The sequence below is a fragment of the Triturus cristatus genome, chromosome 5_1 (assembly GCF_964204655.1).
Source record: "Triturus cristatus chromosome 5_1, aTriCri1.1, whole genome shotgun sequence".
Classification (NCBI taxonomy): domain Eukaryota; kingdom Metazoa; phylum Chordata; class Amphibia; order Caudata; family Salamandridae; genus Triturus; species Triturus cristatus.
In genome coordinates, this window is record NC_140587.1 from 237,837,401 (window position 1) to 237,862,535 (window position 25,135).

The window sequence follows — 25,135 nt, forward strand, 5'->3', positions numbered from 1 at the left end:
TGCTTAATTTGGAAATTAAAATGTGCTGGGGCCCAAACATGTGTTAGAAGCTCAAAGACACTGCTGCTAAATGTCAGGGATGCTGAATACCAAGGTTTCTTTAGTCTTGATTTTACATCATGCCTCATTCTTCCACCTACTTACATTCCTGACCCTTTATCTTACTTCTATTTCATTCCTGCTTTCTCCTTTTGTCACTATTTTTCCGTCTTATGCTTCCGCCTCCTTTCCCCCTCTGCCGCGTTTCTCTCTCTTGCTCTAGGTTAAAGTCTGGTGATTAAAAATAGGATCGGGTAACCAGGAAATTGTGCTACTGGGCCCCACTTGCATCCATCTGTACAAAGTAAGCACTTCTGCTACCTCATACACCCACTTGTGCATGGCCTGTGTCCTGACATGCCACATAGTTTAGTTGCCCTAGATGCTAAAATCATATACCTAACACTCACACTTTGGACCCTACACTATAGGCAGATGTTTTATAGGTCTCTAGCATCTCAGGCTCCCCATATATTGGCCCAATATACCTCCTTAAATACTTGCATTCTTTATACTTATGTCGTCAAACATGCATGACCTGTTCTTGCCATGCATCCCTCATGTGTCTCTGGTCTTTCACCCTTGAGCCTAATGTGTTCTGGACGTGGCGTACATCAACTGTTCCATAGACACTAGACTTACACTAGCCTTACATGTGTCACAAACCTAGATCACAAAAAGCATACCCATCTCAAGCAACTCATCAATCTGCTTTTTTGCTGCCCACAACACCACTTGCCTATATTAACTATCGCCACAGTGGCCAGTTGATGTACCCTTTGATAGTGGCCCTGCCCTCTCTGTGTGTATACCAAGACACCAGTCTTTAATTCTTATCGAAGGACTTGGGCCCATATTTGTAATTTTTTCACACAACACAGCAAGCAACCTCCAAAATCAATTGGTGGATTCGTGGAAACTCCCACGCTCCACCCATAGAACTTCTCCCTGGAGTAACGCAAGGCAGTGATTTGCACTCCCTTGCACAACTCTAGAATTATCAAGCCATGCAGGCAACGCAAGGTGGCCTTGCGTGGCTTGATAAATCTCACTTAGGTTTTGCATCACCATTGCTCCCCCTTTTGTGGCACAAGAACAAAGCAAAAAGCTTGATAAATATCCCCACTGGAATTTCTAATTTTGCAAATGAATACTACGCCCTCAAGTAGGCATGAAATCATTATTGAATATTTCAACCTGTTTAAACATGTCATGGAATGATCATGGTATTATCCCCCGGCCCCCATGCTATAGTTGTCATGGAGGCATTTTAGAGTGGTCCACCCCCATTCTGAGGTCTTGGAATTATCCTGGAGTAGTTTACCCCCATTTTTGACATGTCCTGGTGTATTCCAGGAGTACGTCATCCTCATTATCCAGGTCTAACTTTACTACTGCTAAACTGAGAAAAATCCTAACTTTAAGACTTTTGTTATTCACAGAAGGCATTTAGGAGTTCTAAAGTTAGGAGTCCTAACTTCACTACTCCTAAACTGAGAAAAAACCTAACTTTAAGACTTTCGGTATACACAGTAGGCATTTAGGAGTCCTAAAGTTAGGACTCCTAACTTCTGTGAATACCGAAATGAGTAAGTGCCTTCTGTGAATACCAAAATAAGTAAGCGCCTTCTGTGAATACCAAAATTGTAGTAAGTTCAGGATTTTGTCTTAAATTAGTTCTGTGAATCGGGCCCTGAATTTATTAAATACAACTTAAATATTGATATACTACCTTCTTTACACATATACACCTTCCATGTACTTATGTATCTAAATATGTATTGCCTTACTTCTACTGTATAAAACAAAACAATCACACTCTCCAATGCACTACCCTATATTTCACTCTATACCGCTCTCAATATATCCTCTAACTATACTCTCTGACTCATCCCAAACCTCGGTCTATTACTATGATTCTCAAAATAACCGTTTCTAGACTCTTCCCTTCTCTATCCCTCCTGTCATTGTCTCAAACCTGTTTTTACTATTCTGATCTCCCAATCAAGCCTTTCTAAACCCTTCCCTCAAGTATCTCTCCTAGACTCATCCGATACTTCATCATCTTTCTCCCTAATCTACTTCTAGAGATTCTTTCCCCCTCCATCTCTCCTTTACTCATCCCAAACCTCCTCCTGCTGCTATTATCTCCAAATAAACTCTTTCTAGCCTCTTCCTTCTTCTATCCCTCCGTTATCCTTTTCATTCCAACTAACAGGGTCACATGTCCACTGTTTAAATGAATTCATATTTTCCTATCCTAATTCACCACGAAATTTTTTGGGGTCCTGGAGTAGCATGCTACTCACCAAAAAGCGTTTCGACATCTCGTCAGGGATAGCAAGCACTATAAAAATGCAATTACAAGTATTTATTATGAAATGGGATGTAAGACGTGGATTTTTGTGGCCACGCCACCAAAATCGGAAAGTCTTGCTATTCACGAGACATTTTTCACAGTAAACATTGACGGGTTTTAATAGTAGTTGGTTGTTTTGCAGCGTATTTTTCCATATCTATACATCCATGCAATAGAATCAAGTATGTGTTTCGACTGTCGGCAAACACATGAAAATAGCAATTGGTTGCAGCATCAGCTATACTCACAGTGAATGATATTGGTACTGAAGTGATATGGCAAGTCACCAGTAATGTTAATGATCTCATTCCTTATATCATCTGTGTATATAAATATCATTCCCGTTGCGGATAAAAATACTAGCAATATCATTAGAGCTTGCTTGTAAGTGCTACATATAAAAGCAGACTGAACTTCCATTGTCAAAAAAACTATCTCGAAAACACCAATGCCACCATGATTCAGTCCTAATATTAAGTAACTGGTGCCCTCATTGACGACACCAGTGTTATCATCTTTGATTCCTCCTGTAACGTGCGCGGTCCTGTGCAGTGCGGTGAAAGAGTTAAAGTTGCCTGTAGCGCTTAAAATGAGGAATTTCAGTGGGGCCATACAGTTCCTTTAATAGAAGTCTCATGAGCGATATTATATGAGGTTTTTAATGAGGTTAACTAGTCTCTTAATGTAGGACCATAACCTTCCTCCATAAACGTTATCTGTGATTCGTTTGAGTCTTCTTTGGTATAGTTCCAAAACTCCCTGTAACTTGCTGCAACCTCTGTTTTCAGCATTTGACTGTATACATTAACACATAACCTTATTTTACGACACTTGACCACACCGTCCTGCAGCTATAGTTGTCCGATAAGCCAAATGGACCCACAACAATGTTTTTGTCCTTGGCCCGCATCCAGCTCCTTGTCCTCAGAGATAACTGGGTGCTGGGGGTAGGGCAATGTTGTTCACCCCTGTCGGAAAGTGCCCCTTTTTAGGTTTCGCCTGCACAGCGCTTGTGCTGTGCTTGTGAAATCTATTGTTAATATAAACCTAAAAGGGACTAACATCCCGCCCCATTGCTTTTCATTGGTTCCTGTGCTTGCAACTTACTTTTCTTCTGTGTCTATAGGCTGTAGCATACTATTTTCTGTCATTCCTTGTCTCTTTCTCTTATCAGTCTCCCGTCTCACCTTTGACATACCTCTCACCCAGCACTCACATACCTCTCACCAAGCACTCACATTCTTCTCACCCTCCACACACACTTCTCACCCTGAACTCAAGCTGCTCATATTGCACTTATACTATTGATGTACCACTCGCACACCTCTTACCTTGTACAAGGTAACATCGCTCACCCTGTACACTCACACAATTCTCATTCCTCACTCAGGAGCGGCCTGTGCAGGAAAGAGCGGTGAGGCGGGGTTGGGGTGAATTCTACATACGAAGGAAAATTAATAAATAAATAATTTTCCCGAATTGTAGTATGTTGAATTCCCCCCCTCCCTCCCCCCCCCCCCCCCACCTCGCCCACCACCGCCCTTATCTACACGGGCTGCTCGTGTCTGCAATGAACACACATCAATCACCATGCATTGAGGCATTTTCACCCTGCACTCAGACACTTATCAACCTTCATTCAAGCACCACTCACCCCGCACTCACTCAGTTCCCCCTGCACTCATACACTGTTCCCACACCTCTTAATTTATTAATCCCATAGGCGTAAAACTAATGCACTTGCCAATGCTTGTTTCTACCTCCTCTCGCTCTTTATGAGGCAATTCCTGTCCCTTCCATTGTGTACACGATCCCTGGACTCACTATTTAATATCCACCATCGTGGCATATGGACAGGACTGCACGTGTCCATTCTGTCTTACCCCACTCACGCTTTTTACAGCAATTTGCTGAGTAGTGCTCCATTCCCAGCCCCTCCCAATTCCTGTCCAAAGCACTCTAATATGAAAACGCAACTTCCGAACTCACTGGAAAGAAATCGTGTTGTTGCCCGAGGGCTATTGAGAGAGAAGACGATGTCGCCTTTTATATTGTGCGTGCTCTGCCTTTTTATTGTCTTTTTCCCTTATTATTCGTCTATCGGCTGCCACAGCATATTGCATGTAGTACCCAGTGTAAATGCCGACTTTATTACTGCAATATTTCCATGTGTTATTTATTCGTTTTTTTGTTTTTTTTGTTCTGTAATTATCTTTCATTTCCTACGCAGTCTCTCTTGTGTGGGAACCAATCTGCTGCTGACAGACAAGTCACCGACTCTCAAGCTGGCTGCGGGTTGCAATTAGCCGAGCTGTGGTAACAGCCTTCAACCCTCTAGGGCAGGAGAGAGCGCGCGCTGGGGGATAATATAGTTTTCCGAGGCACAAAGGCCAGCATTCTAGCCTGCAGGGCTTGGAATACTTAATGGCACCTTACGGAAAAGCAAAAGCTCGGTGCTGTTTTGTTTACCCGCTGAAATATTGCTGTCTGGCGTGCAGAATTTTAGGCGCGAAAAGCGCCAGTCAGCGTTCAGGAAATGCAGATATTGAATGGGGTCCTGAGCGTGCTGGGAACAAGCGCACGCACGCAGTTCGCCAGGATAGAACGAAACAAAGGCGAAATGATAATCTCCTTTTAGAAGAGGTTCGTTCCTCAAGGGCTCTCGTGAAGCTGATGGGCTGCTCTGAAACGAAACAGTTCGAGCCATATCCTGCCAAACACACCACACTGCGCAAGGCGCCGGCACTGATAGCTTGGCCGAGGAGACCTCTAATCCGAAAACAATGCGCGAATTGCAAAGAGGAGGTGATTCAGTGGAAATTATTCTTTGGCCCTGCTTGGTTGCACATTCATAGTCGAAGCCAAACAATTAATGAATAAAGGAAAGGAGAGAAGTTAATTATTACTGTAAAGGCACAAAGCAAAGAATAATGTTAAATTGTATGGGTATCAGGCAGAAGGTCATGAAAGCATGTTGGCACTTAACATTGAAGAATCAACACACCTTGCCCCATTTTAGGAAATCAGGTGCACAATCCTTGAATGGAAAATAAAAAAAAATGCTGAAATGCACCCGTTCTTCCCTGCCCAGGAAGACCAATCAGAATGCAGATGAATGCAGATGAGTGCTCAGAATGCAGATGAGCCTCACCTTCCTGTGTTTGTGGCTGTCTAAGAGGGAATGCGCGGGGGGACGTGGCTAGGCGCCCGAAGAGGATGGCGGCGCCGGAGTAGGAGCTCCGTCCGTATCGGAGTGTGCAGGCGGTTTGCGCTCCTTCCGAGGGCTTTTAATGGAGGACTTCATCGTGGGATGTTGCCAGGCATGCCCTGAGCGCTTCTCTGCCACCGAGGCGGCTTCGCTTTGAGTCTGGCTGCTCACTTGGTTCCCGGTCGCGGCACGGTTTCGGCCGCGGCCGCCATTTTGTTTTGTTCGCGTTCGAACTCTCCTCAGTAGCGCGTTTCATCGCGCAATGGCCCCCAGCTGATATGTTGACATTGTAATACTCCCAACACCTCCAGCGACATAGTTGTTATGCACCAGCTTCTACAGGTGACTTTTCATTTATTATAATGACTTTTTCTGTGACCCTAATGGACTTCCTTTGTTCTCCTCATATCAGGCAGCCATTTTAGGTCCCCAATCCATGTCTCCTGGCTATTATTACCTGTTTTGATTCCAGTTTGCACGTGTGCTCTCAGTATTCCTGCATTTTACAGACGTGTCGATGGCTGACTGTTCTGGCAAAGTCTGCAAGCGCAATTACATTAAAAATTCCAAGCTTTTTATGGAACTAGCCCATTTAGAAGCCTCTCAGTCTCTCCCTTTCAGTGAGATGTCGTCGAACATGGAATCCTCCTCACAATCTTCGGCGAAGACGACGCCGAAGAGACTAAAAAAAGATCCGCCTTCGCCTCCCAAGTCCTCCTCGGTCATTTCGATGGAGTTAATCCTTGAAGAGATACGGGCCTTGCGCCCTTTTATGGAAGAAACCAATGCTAAGTTGCAAGTCCTTACTGACAACTGGGCCTCAATGGACGAAAGAGTGTCATTGGTAGAGCGTGATGTCTCGTCTCTTCAGGACTCTGCGGCCAAGGTCACCCACATGCATACGCAGATTTTGTATCTCCAGAAGCAGGTGGAGGACTTGGAAAACCGTAATAGGCGCAACAATCTTCGCCTTTACGGCCTGGAGGAGGGCTGCGAGGGGAATGATCCTGTCAATTTTTTCAAGTCTTTTCTTCCCAAGATTTTACACTTACCCGAGGACACATCTCTAAATATCCAACGCGCCCACAGACTTGGACGAGCTATCTCCTCTTTAGCCTCATCAGCGAAGCCCAGAGGAGTAATAATGAATTTTTTGGAATACACAGATCTGCTGAAAGTCCTCTCAGCTGCCAGAGCTTCTCCTCGTCTTACATGGTCGGGCTCCACTTTGTTCTTTGCGCAGGATTATGCCAGAGCCACTGCGAATCGCCGTAAGGCCTTTTTGGACATGAGACCGGACCTCCGCTCCATTGGTGCCAGATACGGTCTCTTCCATCCTTGCTTATTCAAAGTCACCTACAACAATAAGACTACGACCTATGAGGAGCCTACGCGTCTTCGAAGTTTCCTGAATTCCTGTGGCCAAGCTGACATGGAGCTTTCTGGACCTTCCTCTTCTCTCCCAACGTGACTTATTTCCGAAGATGTATTATGATGCCCTGGTTCTTATGTTCGCTGGTTTTTCTCATTCAATGGATTTTATAATTTGCATGTTTCTCTTGTTGGGTTTCGCTCTTCATTGAAATGTTTGTTATTTATGTTGTGGTTTCTTATTACGTTCCACTCATTACCTGTCCCATGACCTTGTCACCTGTTGTCGTCTAACCTTGTTACTCTTCCTCCTTCACAGATCAATGTTCTGCGTTCCGCTTGTTCCTCCGGTTGGATGTCTCACTGACCCCGAGTGCCTGCCTTTTCCAGTTGGCCCTACCTCCCTCCCCCCGTCTTCACGTACGTCCTTGCTTGTCTTTGTTCCTGATTGTACCCTCCCTAAGCTACCCCTTGTAAGTATTCTCCATACTCCTTTTGACGAGTTGGTTCTTGTTCTGTTTCTTTTGACTATGTTTATTCCTTGTATGCCTTCAGATTTAATGGTGTCTGTACCTTTTTTGCGACCATTTTCTTCTTTTTTTTCTCTCTCATTCTTTCTTCTCATTGCTTATTGGCTCCCGTGGACATGCGTCTTTCTCTTTATGCATTCCATTCCCCTATCACTTCACTTCTCCTTTGACTTATACTTGCGTTCCTCTTCTCATGATCGTCTTCTCTCGTATTTTGCTTGTCTATCGCTTTTTCTGCGCATGCTTTTCTTCCTCTGTCACTGGACCCTATTCATCAACATTTATAGACCTTACTATCTCATTTTACTGACTTCAACAACACTCTGGCTTTCCTCTATTTCTCTGACATCTCTTAGTTTTCTCTTATTTTACTGTTTTTTGTCCATTCCATTTCCTCTCTATTCTCTTTTTTTTCTTTCTTTTTCCTTTGCTCCCGTTTCTCACGAGGCTCTTTCTCATTGTTTTAAATCTCCTTTGCATTATTTCTTTAATTATTTTTAATGTCAGTGCGTATTGTATCTTGGAACGTTAAAGGTCTTCATTCTCCTGTTAAGAGGCAAAAAAGTCTTTCTCATTTAGCCAAGTTGAATGTAGATATTGCCTTTTTGCAAGAAACCCATTTGTCAGATATCGACGCCGCTAAGCTCTAGAGGGGTTGGGTAGGTGATGTTTTCTCTGCTCCTGGGGATGGTAAAAGAAATGGTGTGGCTGTCTTAATTCGCAAATCTCTCTCTCATTCGCTCTTGACTTCCGAGTCAGACCCTGAGGGTAGATGGTTGTATGTCAAACTTTCCTTGAAAGGTATTCCCATTTCCCTTTTCAACATATATGCACCTACAGGTGGTGACCCCGTCTTTTGGCGCATAATGGCTTCCCGCATTTCTACTTATGTTGATGATAATTTTATTATGGCAGGAGATTGCAATTTACCCCTCGATCCCTTTGTAGATAGGCATTCCAAAGCATCCTATATCCCTAACAAGTCCCATAAATTGTTTGTGCAAGCAATATCCCAGCACAAACTCATTGATGCTTGGCGTTTATGCAATCCCACTACCAAGGAGTTCACCTTTTACTCCCTATCCCATCAATCACAGTCCCACATTGATTACATTTTTGTTTCCCATCATATCTCTCAGTCCCTTACTCATGCTGATATCGGCCCCATCTTGTTCTCGGATCACGCCCCTGTACTCATTAACATTGATGTGTTACCCAAGTCCACCGGGCCAAAGAGGTGGCGCTTTAATAATACCCTGTACTTGTAAACGTACAAGTGATCTTCTCCTCACGATTAAAAAATTGGAGCACTCTTTTTATACCTCCCATTCACAGGAAAGTTTGACTACTCTTATTGAAGCTAAGATGCAATTTAACAAACAGTCTACTGAAGATGCTTCGTTGTATTTGCTGAAATCTAGCTCAAAATTTTATGGGGGTAAGAATAAAGCGGGAAAGGTCTTAGCCAATTACTTAAAAGTCAGGCAACACAAATTGAACATTGAATCTGTTTATGATGTTAACTCTGTTTTAAGACGTTCAGATGTTGATATTTTAGAGCAATTTTCCCGTTTTTACTCCACACTTTACTCATCTGAAACTCACCCTTCTGCCCAATCCCTTGCTACCTTTTTCTCCAACATTCGGGCTCCCCCTAATTTCCCTGTTGACCTATCCATTCTTGAAACGCCTATCTCTAGTACCGAATTACACAATGCACTTCATTCACTTAAGATGGACAAAGCTCCAGGACCAGATGGATTCACAGTTGAATTTTATTTGCAATTTTCTCAATTACTATTACCCAGACTACCATCCCTTATTGAGTGGGGGGTCATACCTTTTTGGACACCAGGCAGCAGGCACATACCGCGAGGACCGCTAGACCACCAGGCTATCTACGGGACGCTACGGGACGCTGACGCTGTTTGTTCCCCTCGCCGCCACTCACCAACGCTGGCCGCAGTGGGGGGGAACTACAGCTCCCGGCAGTCTGTGCATCGCCCAGGACCTCCTTCCGGCCAGTTCCGCGCCCGGAGGCGCTACAAAACCAGAGGCTCCCTCGGAGGAGCGGGGGGTCATACTTTTTTGGACACCAGGCAGCAGGCACATACCGCGAGGACCGCTAGACCACCAGGCTATCTACGGGACGCTACGGGACGCTGACGCTGTTTGTTCCCCTCGCCGCCACTCACCAACGCTGGCCGCAGTGGGGGGAACTACAGCTCCCGGCAGTCTGTGCATCGCCCAGGACCTCCTTCCGGCCAGTTCCGCGCCCGGAGGCGCTACAAAACCAGAGGCTCCCTCCGTGTCGCGGGACGCGCGCGGGCGGCGCCGGGCTGAGCCCGGGCAGAGGGCGGGCCGTCTGTGGCCGTCCGGGGCCGGGGCCGGATGAGGCCGGGCTGGGCCTCCCCCTTGACAACGCAGGAAGTAAGTCGTAGCAGAGAGTGACTTTTGATTATTGACACTTGGCTAAACCGTGACTGTCGTAATACACTGATTTGTGTGGTCCTGTGACAAATGGCTGGAAAGCGTAAGCGTCTTACAGCTCCTTCCACAGTAGCCGGGACTGTGGACCAATTTATCACACGTGCCGTCTCGGTACTGGAACATGAGATAGCCATGACTGAAAGACGCCTTTCGTTAGATCCTCTGTCTGGTAGGCGCTCCTCATTGGGCCCGCTTGCTCTCGTTAAATCACCAAACATTCCCAGAGAGCTGCAGCGGGAGGAGGTATCACTACTTTCTACGTCTGATTCATCTCAGCACATGTCATCCTTATCTGGGAGGTTGACAAATCCCCCAATAAATATGGATGTAGTGCTAGAGGAGGAAGTTGCATCTCCAGGCGCTCCCACTGTCCCCCGCCCCCAGACTAGAGCAGGGGTTAGATCTAACGTATCCACCAGTGCAGCTACCCAGAAAAGGAAAAGGGGAGGGGTCAAGGATGGTGGTAGGCAGGCGAAAATATCCAAAGCATCTAAAAACATGGTACCCTCTGACACCCCAAGCACTAGTGCCCACCACTCTACGACTGAAACTAGTTTACTTGCCCCCCCCCCACCTGAATCTACCAACATAATCTCTCAGCTAGAACGCATAGTACGATCTTTAATCTCTCCACTATTGGAAAGGATTGAAAAGGTTGTAACTAAAGTTGACAAATTAGAACAATGTATTTTGGATAATTTTTGTTCGCTGAAGAATGTTGTTAAGCTGTGTACCAGGGATATACCTAAAACTAACTGCACTTATGGAGCGAATTCCACTCTTGTCATCCCACCCTTACCTGGCCTATCCTCTGCCCCTGTTCTCACTACCTCAGGTATTGGTTTACCCACGAATATTTCTATGTCACCCCTCAACACTCAACAACCACCACGGCGGGAGGGAGCGCCACAAAATAGTCAGTCCCTGAGGCAGGAGGGTTGGTCGAGCAATGCATCCTCGGGCACTAATATCGCGAACTCAGAAAGATTGAGCGCGACTGTCGATATCCCTCCCCCAGGCAATGTAATCAGGCCACCCCTGACTCAAATACATTTACCACAAGAATCTTTTCCTTATGTCGTGGTATTAACGGGTGTCCCCGAACTTCCTAATAACAAAAAGGAATCCTTTGAACAACTAAAAAATAAAGTAAGTCATTGGCTTAACATCCATAGACCAATTCCGAATGAACTGAATGGTCGGATTCTTTTTGTTAGAAGGGTCCATTGGATAGGCTCCCAACCTAAAAATACGCAGGGTGATTGCATCATTGTCAACTTCAAAGACCCACGCCTCCCTAGGTTTATTACTGAGCACACATCTTATGATTCTAGATCTAGCATAGAGGCCCACAATTTAACTTATTTCTACACTCGAGGTTTTTGTCAGTGACAATCGCATAGTTTGACATCCTCCTCACATCCTACGATATCGAGGGTAAACGCTAGTATACCCACAGATCCAGTGGTCATTCCTTTGGTCCGGACCGGATCACAAATAATACCCAGAGCTCTACCACCGCCTCCACCCGGCCTGTGTGAGAGGGCAAACTTACCTAGCCAATCTATTGTGCTCCACAATACACGGCCTGGTAACTATTCTGGTACTTTTTTGTCGTGGAACTTGGCTGGCATCAATACTAAATTTGACTCACCCGAATGGGTTAGTTTTGTCAATAACTATGATCTCTGCCTATTGCAGGAAACATGGTCCCTCGAGGCTCGGTTTTTGCCGGGTTACCTGAATTTTCATGTTCCAGCAACGAAAGGCCCGAAAGGCCGTCCTTCTGGTGGCCTAATTATTTGGGCTCGCCAGGATCTATTTTCACATGCTGTTGCGATCGATACTGGGTCCCCGGATATTCAATTAGTGAGACTAACTTCTGACCATAAGTGCTCTTTGGACATTTATAACATTTATCTTCTGGGCACTAAAGGGAAAAAGTCAAGGGAGTTGGACATTTTAACTACACTCATTGAATCTAACTCGTGCCAGAGGGACCTGATCGTAGCTGGGGATTTTAATGTTACCTTCGAACCCCTTTTAGATTCAGATTCGGAATGGGGCTCTGACCCCGACGAGGACGGACAATGGGGCATCCCAGTACTTTTGTTACCCCCCATCAAAAGGTGGTCTACGGCAGCAGTTCAGGCTAACGCATTTTGCCTTGGAAACGGTTTACGGGCACTGAACGGCAGAACAAAGGGAGACAAGATGGGAGCACCTACCTTTGATAATGGCCGCTCAGCCAGTAGAATTGATTACGTCCTTTGTTGTTTGAGGCTGTGGAGCCAGCCTATAGATATGGTGGTGGAGAAAAGACTAGAGAGCGATCACAACCCCATTTGTGTCTCCCATTGTTGGTGGGGTACACCCTGCTCATTGATCAAGGAAACAACTTTGGATCCCTCGGTGTGTGTCTCATTAAATGATATGCGGAGGCTAAAATGGACTCTGGTAAAGACCAATGCCTCAGCAATGGCCCATATTGACACTATCCTCTCTGCAACTAACGCGAATCTTGAAGAAATTTTGAAAACTCAAGATCAAAATGTACAAGTAACTAGAATACATGAGTCATTTTTTGAGGGCCTACGTGCTTTCTTCTTTAAACAATCAAGAAAGGGCATTATGCCACCGCCCAAGCGACCTAGGTGGTATGACAAACAATGTAAAAGTGCAAGAGGCTCCTTGGCCCAAGCCCTTTCTAGTGGGAGTTTACCTCTCATTCAATATGCTAGACACGCATATAGGAAAAGCATTACCCAAGCAAAACGGAAATGGGATGTTCTGTTTTGGCTCGACTTGAAGGATGCTTGCTATGCCCGGGACACCAGATTATTCTGGAACGTGCTAAAGTGGGGCAGAGGGGGCTTGCCTGATAACCCCGCAAACCATGTCACTCAAGAAGATTGGTTGAGGTACTTCAAACCCCAATATGCACGAGATCCTCATTATAGTAACTCGGGCCCAATTCCATATGTCTTTTACTTGTCGGGGCCCTTTGGCTCTAACGATGTTTTAGTCGCTTTGTCCTGTGTAGCTGTAGGGCGGGCCCCTGGCTTGGATGGCGTCCCATCTGACCTTTTTCTTAGTAACAAAGCTTCCTGGAGCAAGTACATCGCCCTAATCGCGAATGCCGTGGCTGTAGGTGCCCCAGTACCTAAATCCTGGGGGGGTGCTATTATAATTCCAATATACAAAAAGGGTGACAAATCCCTCCCAGGGAATTACAGGCCCATCAGCCTAATTGACACAATCCAAAAAGTCATTGGGAGGATGGTACTGAATGAGGTACTCATTTGGATAGAAGCTAATAAGATCCTTTCTAATCTCCAAGCGGGCTTCCGCAAATTTACCAGCACTGTGGACCAGGTGTTTCGCTTTAAACAATTACTTTGGAAGGTAGTTGAATTGGGCGAATGTAGTCTCTATGTCACCTTCGTGGATTTAAGAGCAGCCTTCGACCTTGTCCCTCGTGAGCATCTCTGGAGAGTCCTAGAAAAGCTCGGTCTACCCCCGGAGCTCTTGACTCTAATTAGGAGACTCCACGAGCCCAACTTTGCAAAAATACAATGGGGTGGCCCGGGGGAAACAACCCCCGAGTTTCCTGTCGAGCGAGGTGTGCGCCAGGGATGTGCCATGGCTCCCACACTTTTCTCTCTGTATATCAATGGAGTAGTTGATTACATGCTCCAAGCAAACACTGACGCCCCTAAATTGGCAGGAGCCCCTATACCAATACTAATGTTTGCCGACGACACCCTTATAGTGTCTAAAACACCGTGCGGCATGCAAAGGGCTCTGTCAATCTTCGAAAACTTTTGCAAAGATTATGGCTTGGAGGTTAATGTGTCAAAGACTAAGCTTATGACCTTCAATCCACATCCAAGCTACAGAGTTGGCAAGCTTTTAATGAACGGCCAAATTCTGGAGGAGGTAACAAACTTTCCTTACCTGGGCATTCAATTCTCCCATAATAATCGGTGGAACAGACATTTGTCCACTTTGAAATTTACCCAGATCACGGGTGCGCTGGTTAAAGAGCATAAAAAATCTCTTACCAAACCTGTCAAACCAGTGCTACAAGTATATGAGGCAAAGGCCCTAAACTCAGTCCTGTATGGGGCAGAGCTTTGGGGTTTTGACTCATTAACACCCCTAATAGCCGTAGAAAATAAATTTTTTCGTTACATTACCGGCTTACCACAAAGTACGCCAATGGTCCCATTGCGTTACGATTTAGGTAGAAAGGCCATCAATGATTTGGCCAGTCTCCGTCCGGTTTTATACTGGAGGAGACTATGGACTACACCGGAGCTCCAATCCTATGCATTGGGTATCATGGACATAATCCAGGTTGATAAGTTTCACAAGATTGCATGGTTAAGGAATCTTCGCGAATCTTTAAAAGCTCTGGGGTTGGAAGATCTATGGAACGATCCAGTTGGCGCCGTGTTTCCATCCAAAAAGCTACTGAAAACATTATATTGGGAACAGGTAAATCACAGGGTATGGGGTTCTTTTTCTGCCCCCACAATAACCAGCCGCTTCTTAGAGGCAAAGGTCTCACCTTTCCTAGAACCTTTTTGGGATTTGATCACTTCGCCAACTGACAGGAAACTCTATTTCCAACTCAGAGCAGGCTCCCTTCCACTTAGGGCTCTAACTTGCGGGTGGTTTGGTACAACTATATGCACCTGTCCTGCTTGTGGCGCCAAAGAAGAAACAATCGCTCACTTCTTGTTTGTTTGCCCGGTATATGCCATCCCAAGACGCCATTGGCTCTCTCCTTTATGTAAACTCCTGGGCACAAGGAGATCTGCCGTAGCCATTAGAATCTTACTTACAAGCACTTTACCATTCCACTCAATAGTTTTAGCCAAATACTTGGGGTGGGCATGGTCCCTCAGATTAAAAGCCCTTAGGTCCAGTGAAAAGGCACATAGGTAGGGGCTTAAATATGATCATTATTTGTGCATTAACTCTTTTTAGCATTATTTTAGCATTGATGTTTAATGCATATCATCTTGTCTACCTCAACGTTTAATATCCCTTTTACTTAAAACTTTTATCTATTTATTGGAAAGATTTTAGATTTTAAACCATTTAGTGATTTGCTTTATTTGTATTTGTCTTTTTGTTTGTGTCTTGTATGAATTATCTTAATTCGAATAAAGACTATGATGATGATGATTCTTTTATTCTTAATGGCACCTCCTCTGGCACTTTTTCAGACGCACATATATGTATTATACCCAAGGAAGGGAAAGACACTCAACATTGCAAGAATTATAGACCAATCTCCTTAGTTAACATCGATTACAAGATATATGCCAAATCCCTTGCCATAAGACTAGACCCCATTCTTCCAGAATTGTTGGGTCCGGAACAATCTGGATTTGTTAAAGGCCGTTTCATCACAGACAATACTAGACTCTTGTTCAATGTCCTGTCCAAATCCTCACGATTTCATGATTCTTTAGCGGCAATTGCTTTGGACGCAGAGATAGCGTTTGATAGAGTAGAGTGGACTTTCCTTTTTTCTGCCCTCAGATGGTTTGGGTTTGGTCCTAATTTTATTTCCTTTATTTCATTCTTATATTCCAGTCCCAGAGCAGCGGTCTGCGCCAATGGCCTGGTTTCTCCCTTCTTCAACTTAGATAGAGGAGTTTGTCAGGGATGCCCTCTTTCTCCCTTCCTTTTTAATCTAGCCTTAGAGCCCTTTCTCTCAAAACTCCGCCAAAATCCTAATTTACATGGTTTCCAAATCTCTCAAACTAATATCAAACTTGCTGCTTATGCTGACGACATCCTACTCTTTATGTCCAATCCCGCCATTTCCATTCCTGCATTTTTAACTGAAGTTCATGAATATTCCCAAATTTCTGGTTATAAGTTGAATAATGATAAATGTGAAATTTTACCCCTTTCCAAATTTACCTTTAAACATGATTTTGCTTCGTCCAATTTTACTTGGAGCCCCTCGCATATTAAATATCTTGGTTTACACATCACACCCTCCCTTTCCGAAACTGTCTCGCTATGCCTTAACAAGTGTTCCCAGAAATTATCTGACCTTACTTCTAGATGGCACCCGCTCTACCTCTCCTGGTGGGGCCGCCTTGACACGATTAAAATGATGTTATCCCCAATCGTACTTTACACTATCTCTAATATTCCAATTCCTATTCCAACTAAATTTTTTAGGAAAATCAACACTATTCTCTCTTCTTTCCTCTGGTCTGGCAAAAAAGCGCGAATGTCCCTGCTCAGGTTACGATCTCCCAAATCAGAGGGTGGGGTTAATTTCCCGGATTTTCCCACTTACCATAAAGCATTTCTTCTGCGACAAGCCTCCCTTTGGTTGCGAGATTCTGCTGAATCGTCTCCCCTTTGGCTTGTTATCGAAGGTCTCTCTTTATCCCCCTTCACTTTCGCTGAGTACCTCTCATTCTCCCGTAAACCCCAGCTTACTTCCACTCCCATTCACAAATTCACTACCAAACTTCTTCTTTCCAATTCCCCGAAACCACCTTCCTCTGTAGCTGAATTTCTTAACACCACCATTTGGTATAATAATAGCATCCTTATTAATCGCAAACCCTTTTATTGGAAATCTTGGAGACAAAAAGGTTTGATGTGGGTATCTCATCTCTTTTCTGACTCTGTTTTCTTACCCTTTTCTGCTCTCCGTCAAAATTTTAATCTCCCTCAATCTTTTGCTCATAAATACCTCATGCTTAAAGATGCAGTTATGTCCACCTATGCCCAACTTTCCAGCTCTCCCACCCAATCCGATCCTTCCAATCCTACTCTGCACCTCCATTCCTTACTGCGTACTCGCCCCACAGCCTCCTCAATCTACCAGTCATTTCATAAGACTCTCACACCCAGATCGAAATCCATGGTAGAGGTACAGTGGGAGTCTGATCTTGGCATCTCCTGGTCCACTTCTTTATGGGACAAATTGTGGATTAAAATTCGTAAATCATCCAGGGCTGCTTCCCTTACACAAACCCTTTTTTTAATCTTTAACAGGCTTCTTTTCTCACCCCAGATGTTAAACAAGAGGTTTCCTTCAACCCCTGACCTATGTTGGTCTTGCTTGGCACCCAAGGCTACTCTCTTTCACATGCTGTTTTCTTGCACTGTTGTGCACAACTTTTGGAAACAAGTTTGGGCTCAGATTAATACCATTTTTCATACTGCCTTTCCCTTTTCCTTTGTCAATATTTTTTTAGGGAGTCTCTCTTCCTGTTGGGCAGATCTTGATTTTAATGTGCAAATTGTTGACTTGCTGCTAGCTGTTGCATTCCAACAAATTACTGTTAATTGGAAAAACTTTTCTAACATTTCTTTCAGAGCATGGTGGTATAATGTTTGTCATAATCACAGGCTAGATACTGTCTTTGTTTATCCCCTTAGCATGGCTAAAAAACGACATGATCTTTGGCTTCCTGTGACTTTATATCTTGATATTTGTGCTAAGCGTTCATCTCATTTGCCTCCTTTTCAGCAAGAGGTCTCTAAACCTCCTTGATTGACCTTTTTGTTCCTTTGCATTTATTTATAATCCACTGTACTGCATATTATTATTAGCATTAATTTCTATTGTAACGCCTCAATTATTTGTTATCTCTTCATCTCATGCTTCTTTTCATAGACACGTCTTCTCTGCCTCTCATATTGTTGTTATGTTTTTAGGTTTTTCTTATGTACTGACACCTTTATTCTTTAATAAAAATCCTCAATCTACCAGTCATTTCATAAGACTCTCACACCCAGATCGAAATCCATGGTAGAGGTACAGTGGGAGTCTGATCTTGGCATCTCCTGGTCCACTTCTTTATGGGACAAATTGTGGATTAAAATTCGTAAATCATCCAGGGCTGCTTCCCTTACACAAACCCTTTTTTTATCTTTAACAGGCTTCTTTTCTCACCCCAGATGTTAAACAAGAGGTTTCCTTCAACCCCTGACCTATGTTGGTCTTGCTTGGCACCCAAGGCTACTCTCTTTCACATGCTTTTTTCTTGCACTGTTGTGCACAACTTTTGGAAACAAGTTTGGGCTCAGATTAATACCATTTTTCATACTGCCTTTCCCTTTTCCTTTGTCAATATTTTTTAGGGAGTCTCTCTCCCTGTTGGGCAGATCTTGATTTTAATGTGCAAATTGTTGACTTGCTGCTAGCTGTTGCATTCCAACAAATTACTGTTAATTGGAAAAACTTTTCTAACATTTCTTTCAGAGCATGGTGGTATAATGTTTTTCATAATCACAGGCTAGATACTGTCTTTGTTTATCCCCTTAGCATGGCTAAAAAACGACATGATCTTTGGCTTCCTGTGACTTTATACCTTGATATTTGTGCTAAGCGTTCATCTCATTTGCCTCCTTTTCAGCAAGAGGTCTCTAAACCTCCTTGATTGACCTTTTTGTTCCTTTGCATTTATTTATAATCCACTGTACTGCATATTATTATTAGCATTAATTTCTATTGTAAAGCCTCAATTATTTGTTATCTCTTCATCTCATGCTTCTTTTCATAGACACGTCTTCTCTGCCTCTCATATTGTTGTTATGTTTTTAGGTTTTTCTTATGTACTGACACCTTTATTCTTTAATAAAAATCTCTTTTGAACTTAAAGAGGGAATGCGCAAAGTGTAGTAGCTGTCACCCAACCCAGACACATATTGGAGACAGGCTGTAAGGTACAAAAGAGCAGGCAGTGGCCCATGCAGGTAAGAGCAGTGGGCCGGCAGGGGGGACGATGACAAGGGAAAATTATTCATCGTCTGTCAAAATACCCCCTCCCCCACCCGGCCCTACCGCTCTTAACTGCACAGGCCGCTGCTGAAAAAAGTTAAAAACAGTAATGTTAGATCTAACTTCACCATTAAAGAGGATTTATCAAGACCATTCCAAACATATAAAGCATGAAAAAGCTACTCCTCTCTTAAAAGTCTATTAAGGAATTCCCAATGTTAGACTATGAGAGGAGTAGCCTTCACAGTAGTGACAAATTAAAGAGGCTGTTTGTCACTACCAGGCCATGTAAAACATAAAAGTACATGGCCTACCTTTTACTTAGCCCCTTGTGTGCTTCGGACGGACCCCGGCCATTCGATGTCACGGTGGGCGTGTGCGGAGGACGGCTGGGGGCCATCCAAACTCCGCCCACTCAAAAAAAAGCAGCACAGCGCGAAAATTCGCGCAGCGCGGAAAGGGTTAAAGGGCACCCTATCCTTTGGGTTGTCAAGTGACTTCCTTAGCAGTGACATACATATATTTATAATGAAAGCGAAGTGTAAGGCTTGGCAAGTAGTTTTAAATACCAAGTCGAAGTGGCAAACACAGGCCCTGCACTAGCAGGCATGAGACAGGTTTGAAAGGCTACTTGTGTGGGTGACACAATCGGTGCTGCAGGCCCTTTAGTAGCATTTAGTTTACAGGCCCTGGGTATATGGTATACCACTTTACAAGGGAATTACAGGTAAATTAAATATACCCAACAGGTGTTAGTCAATCACAACATATTTTAGGGCGAGAGCACATGCACTTTAGCACTGGTTAGCAATGATAAAGAGCTCAGAGACCTAAAACCATCAAAAACAAACACAGAAAAATGGACGGAGGCAGGGAAAAAGTTGGGGGAATACCACCCTAAGGCCGTCATGTCTAACATGGCCTGAATCCATAACTCACACAACAGCCATGCAAATCCTAACTCACGCACAAAGTGCAATGTTCGCACCTTTAATAAAACAGATGTAATTACACGTATTGTAAATCATCTTAAAGATGAGTTACATATCACATTGCCCATACCACTGTGACAGGGAGGACTGTGAATGTAGTATCATTAATTGGTCCATTTCTGTTTGGTTGTTTAATTGCATTTTGCTTCCAGGCGTTTTCAATTATTGGTATAAATCATGCTCGAGTATAAGCATTGTGTTTGGTGTGTGAGTTATGGTTTCCATTCTTGATTTGTGAATTATGGATTCTGATCCTCACCATAATTTGAGTGCTTTTTGAGTTGTAATTCTGCACTCTGTGTAAAACTGCACTCTGTGTGTTTTTGTTGGTGAATTTCTGAGGGTGTTTTTTTTAAAACATATGTTATGGTGCTATAACAAAGACAACCAATAAATATGCTTTAAACCTTTTAGTGAATTTCTGTTTTTTGTCTGTTTATATCCATGTGGCCCTGTGTGCAGGTGTGAGTGTGATTTCGTTTTTTTAGCTCAAAAGGTGAATGTACTGTGTTTTTGTACAATATTGTGTTGATCTTAGTTTTTTGTATTGTTCATTAGCTTTTCTTTCATTCCCTACTGTTGCAAGACCATTCGCCATCTTCTTTTGACACGATTTATTCTAAGGTGGTATTTTCTAGTGGTTTGTAATGTCCTCTCATAATTATAATAGAATTTTACTCATCACATGTGTGTTTTTTTGTATGTGGTAAATATAATATGCAGAAAAATCACATGCAATAAATAGCTCACGTGGACCATGGACAGGTGGTATTTAGCACGTGATAAATATTGCTAGTGATCAGACACGAGCGTATTTACCCTAGCATGCAATAATTACCACTCCGCCTAACTCATAATCGAAGCCTATGTTTTGATATGACTATTGTAAGAATCCGGGTTCTCTGGTTGGCACAGGTAGGTACTTGTGACAAGCAGGGAACCTTTTCTCTTGTCAGGGTAAGGGGTTACACTCCTAAAATAACCCCTGCTCACCCTCTAGGTAGCTTGGCGCGAGCAGACAAGGCTTATCTCAGAGCGTTATTGGTTAAGCATTTGTGAACACATACAGTAACCAAGTGACAACAGTACAAATGGACACCACACAGGTTTTTATATTAAAAATAAGGATTCTTTATATAGAGTTACCACATGACCATGAAACGACAAAAATACACACTGTAACTTTAGATGGTAGAAGTTGGCTTAGTTCTCTTAAGTTCTTAAATGCGACACTTTAAGTCAATGTACATGAGATGCGACACGCAGGGCAACAAAAGTGTTGCAACGATGCTGATGCGATGAAGTTTTTGGTGCAAACAAATAAAGACGTGAAGATCTTCCAGATGCGTTACGCTTCCCCGATGTTGCGAGAAGACTCGACTCGATGCGTCAGCTACAGCGGCGTCACCTCTTTACACGATGCGACGACATCGGCCTTGGCAGCGCCAATCTTCTCTGATGTTTGCGAGACGCTTCCGCTCGATACGGAGCTGCAGCGGCGTCACTCCTTTACGCGATGCGACAACAGCAGCTCCGACGGCGGCACGTTCTCCGTGGATGCGAGGCGCTTTTCTTGATGCGGTGCAATGCGACCACTACGATGGCTGCGATGGCGACACGCTTCTTCCTCGATGCGAGACTCTTCTCTTGATGCGGTGCAATGCGTCAGCTACGATGGCTGCGATGGCGACACACTTCTTCGGCGTTGCGAGACACTTCCGGAATGATGCGAGACGCTTCCGCTCGATGCGATGCTGCAGCGTCGACACCCTTTGCGAGATGCGGCAACAGCAGTTCAGACGGCGGCATGCTTCTCCTTCTTGAGTCGCGCTTCCAGCTCCTTGCGACACACAGTCCCTCAGAAGGCCCAACTACAGCAGCAGGCACTTCCAAAAGACTCTGGGGAGCTGGGGGGTGAAGTCCACTGGTCCTGGGACTTCGTTCAGGGGGAAAGATCAGCACAAGCCCTTGGAGATCTTTTAAGCACAAGTTGAAATAAAGTCTTTATAGTCTTTCTCCTCTCTTTCCAGCAGCAAGGCAACCACTGCAGGCCAATCCCCCAGGTCAGCGACAGTACTCCTCCTTACAGCTTTCCCAGTTCCTTCTCCTCAGGCAGAGGTTCTTCTTGTCAAGGGATCTAATTTCTTGGGAGCAGGGTCCCAATACTTATACCCCTAATTCCTTTGTTCCTCTGGGGTAGAGGGGCCTTTGCCCAGTCCAAACCAGTTCCTGAGCACTTTGTTGACATGACTCTGACTTTCTATTCAGGGTGCAGGGCAGAGACATCAGCTGCTCCACAGGAGGTGGAGCCAGCATTGTGGTGGCAGAGCACAGCCCTATTCAGAGTCCAGGTGCACTCCTCCCACCCATTTGGATGTCAATCTCTCTATTCACCACCAGGCTACCTAGCCTTGCCCCTCTGGGTTTCCCCAGCCCTGTCACTCACACAAACCAGACAGGCAGATACACATCATAGCAGAGGCGGGCTGAAGTGGTTAGGCAAGCAAATACCAACTTTCTAAAAGTGGTATTTGCAAACACAGAATATTAAAATAAACTTTACTAAAAGATGTATTTTATTATTCTGAGTTCAGGCATACTAAACTCGATTTTCTACCATGTTCCCTGGGTCTGTTAGGATCATAGGATGTAACAATTCTAACAGCTCATTCTGGCCTATGGAGAACAGGTAGCCTTACAATAGTGAAAAACAAAAATGGCTGTAATTCACTATTAGGACATGCCACACACATAAGGGCTTGTCCTACCTTATGCTTACAATGCACCCTGGCCTTGGGCCTACCATAGGGGTGACTAATATGAAGTTAAGGAAAGGTTTAGGGACTGGGAAGTGGGTGCACTTACCCAGTCAGCATGACAGTACCAGACTGCACGCAGGTCTGCAATGGCAGACCTTAGACACATTTTACTAGGCCACTTCTGTGGGTGGCACAACCAGTGCTGCAAGCCCACCAGCAGCATTTGTATTTACAAGCCCTGGGCACTCCTGGTGCACTTTACTGGGGTCTGACAGTAAACCAAATAAGCCAATCATGGAATCCAACCAACATATACATTTTAAATAGGGAGCACTTGCACTGTGGCACTGGGTGGCAGTGGCACAGTGCTCTGAGCAGCTAACACCAGCAAAACACATGAGGCACAGCGACAAAAAGTGGAAGGGAGACTCACGCCAAGGTGCCAGGTCTAACACGTGTCCCCTCCAGCTGAAAAGTGGGGAGAACTACCCTACCCCAGGGAGTTCCTCATCACTAAGGCGGACAAATCTTGACAGACCGTCAGCATTGGCGTGATCTGTACCAGGGCGATGTTCCACTGTGAAAACCATACCCTGTAGGGAAATGGACCACCTCAACAGCTTTGGATTCTCACCCCTCATATGCATCAACCATCTGAGGGGCCTGTAGTCTGTCTGAACCCGGAAGTGAGACCCAAACAGGTAGGGTCTTAGCTTCTTTAGCGCCCAGACCACAGCAAATGCCTCACGCTTAATAGCACTCCATCTCTGTTCCCGTGGTAGTAACCTCCTGCTAATAAAGGCTACAGGTTGAGCTAGGCCCTCTTCATTAATCTGTGAAAGAACAGCCCCCACACCATGCTCTGAAGCGTCTGTCTGAACGATAAACTCTTTGGAGAAGTTGGGAGCCAAAAGCACAGGCGCCGTGCACATAGCAGCTTTCAGGGCCTCAAAAGATTTCTGACAGGTGTCAGTCCATATCACCTTCCTGGGCTGCTTCCTTGAAGTCAGCGCTGTCAAGGGGGCAACAATGTTGCCATACCCCTTGACAAAGCTCCTGTTGTACCCAGTGAGACCTAGGAAGGCTCTCACCTCTGTCTGGGTTTTGGGCGACTCCCAATTCAGGATGGTTTCTATCTTGGGTTGAAGGGGTGCCACCTGGCCACTCCCAACTTGGTGCCCCAAGTACACCACTGAACCCTGCCCGATCTGGCACTTACTCGCCTTGATCGTGAGGCCTGCCCTCCGCAGCACCATCAACACTTCCCAGAGGTGGCGCAGGTGTTCCTCCAACGTGGAGCTGAACACTGCAATGTCATCCAGGTAGGCTGCACTGAACGAATCCAGCCCAACCAACACCTGGTTGACCAACCTCTGGAAGGTGGCAGGGGCATTCTTCATACCAAAGGGCATAACCCAGAACTGGTAATGCCCATCAGGGGTGGAAAATGCTGACCTCTCTTTGGTCCCATCGGTCAAGGCGATCTGCCAATACCCAGACGTCAAATCAAACATGCTGAGGTAGTTGGCAGCCCCTAGCCGATCTATGAGCTCATCAGCTCTGGGGATGGGGTGTGCGTCAGTCCTGGTGACTGAATTGAGTCCTCTGTAGTCCTCACAAAACCGGAGTTCAGGTGTGGCTCCCGGCGCTGCAGCCTTTGGGACCAAGACCACTGGGCTGGCCCAAGGACTGCTTGAGGACTCAATTACCCCAAGGGCAAACATCTTGGAGACCTCCTCCTTGATGCAGGCCCTTACCCTGTCAGTCACCCTGTAGGCCTTGTGCCGCACAGGTGTACTATCCCCAGTGTCCACATCATGGAAACACCAATCAGTGACACCGAGAATCAGGGAAAACAGGTCAGAGAATTGTCCCAGTAACTGGCGACAATCGTTCTGTTGCTCAGGGGTTAGGGGGGAAGAGAGGATGACACCATCCACAGACCCATCTTGCTCCTTGGCTGACAGGAGGTCAGGAAGAGGCTCGGTCTCCTCCTCCATCCCAGCATCTGTCACTAAGAGCATGCCCACTTGGGACCTCTCCAAGTGGGGCTTGAGGCGGTTGACATGAAGGACCCTCAAGGGGTTCCTTGGAGACCGCAAGTTCACCAAATAGGTGACAGGGCTCTTGCACTCCACAACCTCAAAGGGACCGGTCCACTTATCCTGGAGCGCACAGGGCTCCACTGGGGCCAAGACCCATACCTTCTGTCCAGGCTGAAGCTCTACCAGAGTGGCATTCTGGTCGTACCACCGCTTCATCTCCTCCTGGCTGGCTTCCAGGTTTACCTCAGCAAGTTCCCTGAAACGCCTAGTCTGGTTCCTGAAGGCCAGCATGTAGCTATATACATTCTGGGGAGGTTTCCTGGGAGATTGCGCCCAGCCTTCCTTGACCAGACTTAGAGGTCCTCTCACTGGGTGTCCGTACAGAAGCTCAAAGGGACTGAACCCTAGAGACTTCTGTGGCACCTCTCTGTAAGCAAAGAGAAGGCATGGTAAGAGGACATCCCACTTACGCCTCATGGGTTCCTTAAGACCCATTGTCATGCCCTTTAGGGTTCGGTTGAATCTCTCAACCAACCCGTTTCCTTGGGGGTGGTACGGTGTGGTGAACT

At 45.2% G+C, this 25,135-nt stretch overlaps 1 long non-coding RNA gene across 1 annotated transcript in view; it reads left to right on the plus strand.

The window, feature by feature from the left end:
- Positions 1-25,135, plus strand: part of LOC146830680 (uncharacterized) — a 738,680-nt gene that overhangs the window by 602,560 nt on the left and 110,985 nt on the right. The window contains exon 3 of the long non-coding RNA XR_014961186.1: positions 7,297-7,450. This is a non-coding gene — a long non-coding RNA (uncharacterized LOC146830680). The remainder of the gene's footprint in view (positions 1-7,296; positions 7,451-25,135) is intronic.